At 41.1% G+C, this 9,685-nt stretch overlaps 1 non-coding gene across 1 annotated transcript; it reads right to left on the reverse strand.

Moving 5' to 3' along the window:
• Positions 1-7,756: 7,756 nt before the first annotated feature.
• On the reverse strand, positions 7,757-7,828 carry Trnah-gug (transfer RNA histidin (anticodon GUG)). The gene has a single exon. It is a non-coding gene; the product is annotated as a tRNA-His (tRNA).
• Positions 7,829-9,685: the final 1,857 nt, after the last annotated feature.

The raw sequence follows: 9,685 nt of genomic DNA on the forward strand, positions 1-9,685 counted from the left end.
TAAAAGGAAGAAACAACCTTTGAACTATTTCATTTATGTCCCTTAGAATGTATACGACTGAAATGAAATAGTAAGTCAAGGTAAAACAGATAACTGTTTGACATTTCCTCTGGCGAGTCTTCATCCGCTCACCAAAAAGTGGAAAATACTTTAAATTTAGGAAATATTTTTACATGAATGTTTGTTCAAAAGTTTTATTCATTTCCTTTTCAACTTTTGAACAAACATTCATTTAAAAATATTTCCTAAATTTAAAGTATTTTCCACTTAATGTTGTGTATGTCCAGTATCCAACCGTTTTGTCTTTCATCATATTAAACGAAATTCATCTCCTTAGTAATCCTTTGTTCTTTTCTAAAGACTTTTACGACTTATTAGCAACTTAACAGAACTATATGAAAAAACAATGGAAGATAAATAATAATAAAGGGCCTTACCTTATATGATAACTCACATAACGCAGGGCAGAGAAACTTTTGGAACCCAATCTTATATTGATATTGTTTCTGTCACTTAAAATGCTCTTCTGTAACGTAAGAGATTTATCGCTGTAAATTAGCTGTTTTGTATGCTGTCATATGAAACACAAAGTGCCCATAAACCATGAATAACTCTTCTCGGCACAAGCGTGTAAGTTAGAGTCGTATTCTAATGCTTGACTTGTTGGTGTGTCACTTCCTGTGGTTCTGTACGAGAGTGATAACGTCTTCCCAGTCCAGTTACAAATTCTGATATTATTTTCGCGTATCATGTGTGCTGCGTTTTCCACAAGTTGACATTAGTCACAGTATGGAGACTGTCTCAGTTTAGCTTTGTATGATCTTTCTGGTGCGGCTATGGTTTCGTTCCACTATACACGGCTGACTCTAGTTAGTAGGACGATATTGCTTGCGTCTTTCCAAATATTCGTCTAGTTACTCTCAGGATTTTTTATCTCTACTGGGTTCCGCGGCTGGTTTCTGGTAATCATAAAGGATTCTGGTATTGACTGGTGCCTCAGTAGTCCTTATATAGCCGCAGTCTGCTTATTACTTTTAGGCATAGTCCAGGCTCATGTTTGTATGCGCTACAATAATCGTTAATTATCAATTTTTAGGATTATGTAACTCAGTCGATAACAAACGCAACCGTCTGATCACTTCGTTGCCTGTCTGTCCGAATGTTCAGACCCTTTTTTTTTTTTTCAGGAATATCAAGTTGAAGTTTGTGTCCGGTACTGAAGTCTACGATCCCTTGGAAGTGTAGGAAACGTACATTCTACGACAATGAAAATCAAAACATACGACCATCTAAAAAAGACCTTTCTTTCTCAGAAACTGTTACAGATATTGAGTTGAAATTTATGTGAAATACAATGTCTAAGTTCTCCAGGCGGTGTAAATAAACTGACGGAAAAAACCACAACACGGGGCAATAATTAGTGTTGCCCAATGAAATTTCGGAAATACATTTGCTGGGTATCATATGTAACCGATTAATATTGCTACATCACAAGTTCATGTAAACGCGAGGTACGCCATTGCAAATGTGAAATGGTGCTACAGTAATGAACGTCCTAAGCACCAGAATGTTGAATGTAAGCATGCAGACGTGCATGCATTGCGTTGCACAGGTGCCGATGTCAGTTTTTGAGATGGAGTTCCATCCCTGTTCCATTTCGATTTACAATACAGGGACATTAACGCTGTTGGTGAATGACGTTGGAGTTGTCATCGGATGATGCCTAATATGTGCTCGATTGGAGACATGTCTGGTGATAGAGCAGGCCAAGGCAACGTGTCGACACACTGTGGAGCCTGCTGAGTTAAAAAAAGCGGTATGTGGGCGAGCATTATCCTGTTGGAAAACACCCTCTGCAATACCCTTAATGAATGGCAGCAAAACAGGTCGAATCGACAGACTGACGTACATGTTTTGAGGTCAGGGTGCGTGGATAATCACGAGAGAGCTCCTCTTGTCGTACGAAATCGCATCCCAGACTATAACTCCAGGCGTAGGTTCAGTATGTCTAGCGAGCAGAAAAGACAGTTTCAGGCCCTCAACTGGCGTCCTTGCAACCAACACATGGCCATCACTGGCACCGAGGCAGAACCAACGTTCATCAGAACACCACAGATCTCTATCCTGCCCTCCAATGAGCTCTCGCTACACATCACTAAAGTCCAAAATGGCGGCGGTTTGGGGTCAGTGGAATGCACGCTATAGGGCATCTGCCTCGGAGCTGTGCGCCGAACACGGTTGTCTTCCCTCTGGTAGTGCCATGTGGCCAACACGAGCCGTGTGTTTCTTTGACCGTACATTCTCATGATCACCGCTGCCAACAATCATGAATAGTGGCTACATTCCTGCCAAGTCTTTCTGCAATATCGCAAAAGGAAAATCCAACTTCTCTTAGCCCCATTACAAGACCTCTTTCGAACTCAGTGAGGTGTTGATACCGGCGTCTTGACTAACAACTCAGGATGTCCAATGTCAAAGGTAACTAAAGCTCAAGGCCGTTACAGCGTGCATTTAAAGCAAACTTAATTTGCATCATCATAGTGACGCCATTAGCGCCACTCCTATGCTACTTGTGACTAATTTGAATAGACATCATCTTTATGATATAGGGCAACTGCCTTGCCGCAATGGATACACCGGTTCCCCTCAGATCGCCCAAGTTAAGCACTGTCGGGCATAGCCGGCATTTGGATGGGTAACCATCCGGTCCGCCATGCAATGTCTCCATTTTTCGGGGTGCACTCAGCCTCGTGATGCCAATTGAGGAGCTACTCGACCGAATAGTAGCGCCTTCGGTCAAAGAAAACCATCATAACGACCAGGAGAGCGGTGTACTGACCACATGCCCCTCCTATCCGAATCGTCAGATGAGGATGACATGGCGGTCGGATGGTCCCAATGGGCCACTTGTGGCCTGAATACGGAGTGCTTTTCAGATATAGAAATATGCCTACCAGCTTTCCTCCTTTACATTGCACAACTCCTTGGCGTAGCAATTTATTTCCGTCAGTGTAATTTAAGCTTCTAGTAAATGCAAACAAGATATAGGGCCATACATGTCACTGATTTTGATACTCGCAAACTAAAAACTGTATCAGGCCTGGTGGTCTATCTGTAAAATACGACGTAGGAATCAGTCTGCATTTTTACCTAGTCTTCACTACTCAACGATGTACGGAGTCGGATTCCACGTTAAACTGTATCTACCCTGCGCAGGGTAGCTGGGCGTTCTGAGGCGCCTTTGCCTCGGTTTGTGTGGCTCCCCCCGTCCTCCCTCGGATATGGGTGTGTGTGTGTGTGTGTGTGTGTGTGTGTGTGTGTTTGTGTGTGTGTGTGTGTGTTGTCCTTAGCGTACGTCAGTTAAGTTAGATTAATTAGTGTGTATGCCTAGAGACCGATGATCTCAGCAGTTTGGTTCCATAGGAACTTACCACAAATTCCAAAAATTCCCCCCCCCTCCCCCTCCTTATCAGGTTGGTTATCTGGAGCAGGTGAGAACATGCAAGTCATCGAAGTGGCGTCTAATAGAAAAACTCGCACCAGGCCATTGAGCCACAGGAAACTATGATTATTATCTTCATACATAAGATCCAGCCTGTTGTTCTATATGGCTGTGAGACATGGAGTATCCGGAAACAGGACTTCCATAAGCTCCTTGTTTCTGAGAGAAAAGTGCTTCGGAAGATCTTCGGTCCGGTTCTGGATGCAGATACAAGGGAATGGAGGATCAGATACAACCAAGAGTTTGAGGAACTATACCAGCAGCCCAACATAGCAGGAACTGTCAAAGCCAAACGAATGCAGTGGACCTGTCATGTGGCCGGGATGTAGGATCACAGATGGCCTCGGAAGCTACTGGATTTCACACCTACAGGAAAGAGACCGCCAGGGAGACCCAAGAAGCGTTGGAGGGACGGACTCCATGAAGATTTAAATCAAGTGTCAATAGATGTGGACGAATGGCGGATAGCAGCAATGGACAGAATACAGTGGAGGAGGAAACTTGTAGATGAGTGCGCTCCAATGGGCCTGATCACATAGTAGTAGTAGTAGTAGTATTCTATTACATCATTGCTGTATATACTACAAGACCTTCGCTAGTTCAAATGGCTCTAATAACTATGGGACTTTACATCTGAGGTCATGAATCCCCTAGACTTAGAACTAATTAAACCTAACAAATCTAAGAACATCACACACATCCATGTCCTAGGCAGGATGCGAACCTGCGACCGCAGCAGCAGCTCGATTCCGGACTGAAGCGCCTAGAACCGCTCGACCACAACGGCCGGCCCTTCGCTAGTCATTCTACTATTTCTCTTCCGGCGTCACAGTGTTTTATTGCTGTCTGTGTGCTGTTTTATTCCCCTTGGCCCTTTCTCAGCACAGTTTTTTATTTCTTTTTTTTCCCTCTGCATGTCTCCCTCATCACATGGTAATGACGTATGTTCCGAGTAATTTTGTCCTTCCTTCGGACTTTTCTTCGTCCACCGTCCACGCGGACTAAGGCCGTTATTTTCGATTTAAAAGGCTTTATTTTGATGATGTTGGCCGGGAGTTTATCTTATTTTTATACAGGTCTGCCAAGTAAGAAAAATTAAATTCTGTTATTTGTTTTCGCCAACTTTGGTCTTTCGAATACTGTATAATACATTAGCGAATTAAAGGTTGTGCCTCTTTGGTCCTAAGGACTATTCACCCCTTATACTTAGCTTGTGAGTGTAGTCTTTCAAAGATGTTTTTAAAATATCAGCTTTCAAACTTATTCATTCTTCGATGAGTTCTGAGTCGCAAACATACTGCATTTGCATCTTCGTTTGACAAAATTACCACCGTGTCAGTAGTGGGCTAATGTAAGCTTCGGCCATGTTATGTATCGGTGGGGGAAAACGGAGTCCACCAACGCTCCAGTTTGGTTAGCGTGAGCATGTAGTGGCAGCGGTAGTGCTGTGAATTAGTGTCATCCGTGCGGATGTCGATGTGATAGTGACACACGTATAAATACTCTTGGTGTATCCGTCTGCGTGCAACAGTCGCTCTCCGGTGCCCGGGCTGTATAGCACCCGTCGGATTGCGAAGCGTCAGCGTTAAGGCCGAGTGGAGCGCAGCCTACATCACCAGCAGCACCGGCATCAGCTCTGATACCACCGGCCACTTTGGACATCGTCTCCAGCGGAGGTGCGTGCGTGACGTCGCCGACTGCGGAAACAGAACAGGCATCAGCAACATCGGCGTCTGTACGTGTACGTGAATACCAAGAAGTAAAGTGGTAATAGACGAACTTCAGGATATAATAATATACAGCGTGCATAAAAAAGAATCATCCGATTTGGCACATCTATATCTCTGAAACTAATAAACAGATACAATAAATTTTATATTTTAGTGAATGGGAAACTCGAAGAGTTTTTCTTTTCATACATTTTAATAGGTCTTCGGTATGCCCCCCTTGAATGCACGACGTATGTCAGTGCTGTATTCAAATTATTCTCACAGTGCAACAAACATGTCTTGAGTTTTATCTTCCACAGGCGTTGTCTTTCAATCTCTCAGTTCATTCATTGTTGCTGGTAACAGAGGCACAGAAACAGAGTCTTTTATAAACCGCCAAAAGAAATAACATCCAGGTCCAGTAAGCCTGCAGACCAGTAAACTGAGGCTGAATCATCTGGTCCAATGCGATCGATCCATCGTTCAGTAATCCTTTGATTCAAAAATTCTCGCACTTCCAGATGCCATTGTGGCGGTACCCCATCCTGTGTGTAAATAAAGTCGTTCGAATCAGTCTCCAGCTGTGGGAAAAGGACGTTCTCAAGAATATCGAGATATGTGCTTCCTGTAACAGTGTTCTCGGTTAAGAAAAATTTGTCATATACCTTTTCCCGTGAAACTGCACAAATTTTGGAGAGGCCCCCTCATGTTGTTCCATACTCCGTACTTTTACGTTATGGTGGTTCACCATTCCATTTAAATGGAATGTTACCTCGTCATTAAACATTAAGCGTGAAACTGAATTGTCATCCTCCATTTTGACAAGGACGAAATTCAAAAACTCCACACGCTGTTGTTTGCCATCTTCACAAAGAGCTCGCAGTATATGAATTTTGTATGGTTTCATGTGTGAACGTCGATGCAACACACGCCAGGCGAACATGGGGGGCATGTAGAACTGTCGAGCTTGACGGCGAACGGATTTCTGCTGACTGCTTGTGAATCTGTGGTGTATGCGTTAGATATCTGAGTCAGAGACTTGGGGAAGGTCCGGCGATTTGCCTTTACGCAATCAACCTGTTTGTCGCAATTGTTAATTACATCGTCTAATGCTCTGTTCTGTAGGAGGATCCACACCATACCTAACATGAAAGTCACACTGAACAGTTATTACTGACCCGTACTGCGCAAAACGTAGATCACAAAACACTCTCTGTTGTCCCGACACCATTTTTACTAGAACTGAAGTGGGTGCATGCTGCTGATACCTAGAGAGTACCATAGAATACTCGAGAATTTGCTCTTTTCAACAGTTTGTTGTTCACGCACATATCTCAGATAACATAATAATTTTGACATTTTAGTAACTGGATTTTTTTATACGCCCTGTACACTGCGTAATTACGCAAAACCTCGAAAGCTATGGCAGCAAAAATACTAAAGTTAAAATAAAATTCACTCATTAGGCCACATCATACACAAAACTGATGCGGCGACTAGAACAATAAGAAAATAAAATGGCACGCTTAGTTAGACTTTTCCATTTGCTCCACTGAAGCTGTTTCGAAATGGGTTGTTACACTACATTCATGTTATGTGATTTAACTTTAAGTATTGACACCATTTCGTTTTGCTAAGAAATTCGTCACTGATGTAGAAGGAAATGGCTGCCAAAATATTCCTTAGGATTCTTATAATTTGCACTTTATCAATAACTGACGTTTATATGGTTACTGGCACGCTGTCTGAAATATCTATTCCTGAATTATGTACACCACTGTATGTGATTCCAAATTTTAATATAGATTCCTCTTGTTCTTGGTATTGTATCCGAGAACTGAGGCGTTGATTTCAAAGAAAGACATAGTTCATGTGATATATTTAATTGAAGAATAAATTACTGAGAAGCAGCACTAGTATATTCAGTTATCTGAAGAGACTACTACAAGGAATTCATTAAATGGTACCACGAATAATTTGTTTGGACACGGTAATTCTTGCATGTCTTTACCAAATCCGTCAAAGTAAGGCACCGTATGGAAGAAACATATGATATTTTTTATGTCTTCTATATCCAATGACATTCGCACTGCGAAGAAACATTTTTCTAGATGTGTCGTAAGTTTTGTACGGTGTCACGTCCAAATGATATTTCATGTGTCAGGTATTATTCGATAAAAACAAACACATTCAAAATCTTATACATGTACGTCCGCAGTTTTTATACATTTGGTGAACAGGTCTTTCTAGCAGTTTACTAGATTTCTTTTTATGTTTGTGTTATCTATAACTATTCACAATACTCCAATAATATCCATAATATGCCATTTTTGTTGAATATAGTTCTATTGCTGTATCGGAAAAGGGAAACAATGCATTTGGGTGGTTCCTCCTATTCAATTACTGCCTTTAGCAAGCAACTGTGAATCGCAACTGTTTAATGTTGGTAGCCCTGATGAGCAATTTCCAGTTGTTACAGTTAGAAGAGACCTTTGTACTACATTAGTAACTCTGTAAAAAAGAAATACAAAATTGAGCACTATATTGCCGTGACCAGGATTCGAACCTGGGTTCTTGCGGCCACAACGCAATGTCCTAACCACTAGACTATCACGGCTACCGTCGCTCGTCTGGGAAAGCTCCTCTGGAAGCATAAAACGGTCTTTTCCGCTCCAGTTGGCAAAACTAACGCCGCCAGCAGGTAGGTGGCGGCTCGATCGCAGATCAACAGGAGGGAGCAATAAGACGGAGAACGCACACTGAGATCTCACGTTTTTGTGTTGGTGCTAGTGTTGAATTGTATACACCACTAAGGAGATGACTTAGTAAGTTAGAATGACTTGAATTATCCTCGTAGCTACATTAATACTTCGTGGCTTTTTTTGTTTGTTTGCGTATTCTTACATAGATATTATAATTTCATTGCTGCTTCAGTGTTGCTTTTGGTTCTTTCAATATCTGTGGATAAACAATATCAGTGTATCTTCTTCCTTCTTCAAGGAGCAAGAAATTCATCTTAATGTCAATAAATGTGGAATGGAGTCAGCTACAAATAAATAGCTCCCAGACTATGTTATTCACATTCTGCAATACAACATTAATTTCTCTCCTTCAGACCCAGGCTTACCATCCCGCTTTCAACACCTATTATAAACTGAAGGAGTTTCTTCTGATCCTCAACACATTTCATGAATATCTGTTAATTCTGTGCACATCCCATTTTGTGCATTCCTTGAAGAAGGAAGAAGGTACACTGAAAATGTAGATTCACAAATATTTAAAGATCCAAAAGCAACACTGAAGCAACAGAGAAACTATTATACCTATGTAAGAATATGTAAAAAAAAAAGGCCACGAAGTATTAATGTAGATACGATGATAATACCAGTCATTCTAACTTAGTAAGTCATCTTCTTAGTGGTGTATATAATTCAACATTAGCACAAGGAGTTGTTCCTGACGTAACAATACGCTATGTTAAACCCCTCAATGGGGAAGGACGCACAAAAGATTTAAATAGTCTTATGCAAATTGCGTAACAATATATGTCAGAGTTTGTTTATTTTATATAGTCGGTTCCAGACAGTATACGTCATCTTCAGGCCTAGTTATCTGAAAACTCATCGCAGCTACTGTTGCGCGGCGTCAACGAAAATCAATAATATTGTGACCTTCATTATGTTACCCAGACAATTTGAAAACACAAATCACTGTGGTGTGTCCCAGACAGTACTATTCCGTCTTTTAGTAAATTATCATGCAATTACCTTCCTATTATCTTTTTTTTCCAAAATATTCGTCAAACAAATACAATGTAAGTCTAGTGTTACATGTAAGTGGGAACGAAGTAGTACTTAATTTTTTTATCTTACTGAATCCACAGCCACGGTGCTCCACCATGTTAATCACACTGAGTTTGTAGAATGTAGCTGTATTCAAAATACAAGTTGATTCTTGCTAAGAAGGAAACATCAACCACACACTGTAAATAACGCAGATTATTCTCAAAAATATACCCGTCACCAGTTTCAAACCGTCAGTTTCATCTTTAGACTGCTGTTCACATTTAGATTACATACGTTTTAGTTTACATTAGTCGTTGGCTGTTTTTCCCCTCTTGTGGCGAAAGTTCCTTGGGTCGGCGGTTTACTACGTTTTAGTGAATCACAAGTTGCGTTGCAGACGATTTGCTCGACAGAGAATGCCATTTACACGTTTACTCACCAAAAATTACGAGGATTACATTAAAAGAACCACCAGCTGGTAATTTTTCAATATATCTAAAGCATTTTTCTGTGTAATTCCACATAGTTAAAGTTTTTTTCACAAACGTATCAAGCATATTATACGCAGCTGGTTTGAATCTCATGTAACGAAAGGAATACAATCTGCGATAAATAGTTTAGAAGGAGAGAAAATTATACCGACTCAGGGAAAAAATAATGCCAAGGGCTTTCATTTTCGGTCCATGCCT

This window comes from Schistocerca gregaria, chromosome 2 (assembly GCF_023897955.1).
Source record: "Schistocerca gregaria isolate iqSchGreg1 chromosome 2, iqSchGreg1.2, whole genome shotgun sequence".
Classification (NCBI taxonomy): domain Eukaryota; kingdom Metazoa; phylum Arthropoda; class Insecta; order Orthoptera; family Acrididae; genus Schistocerca; species Schistocerca gregaria.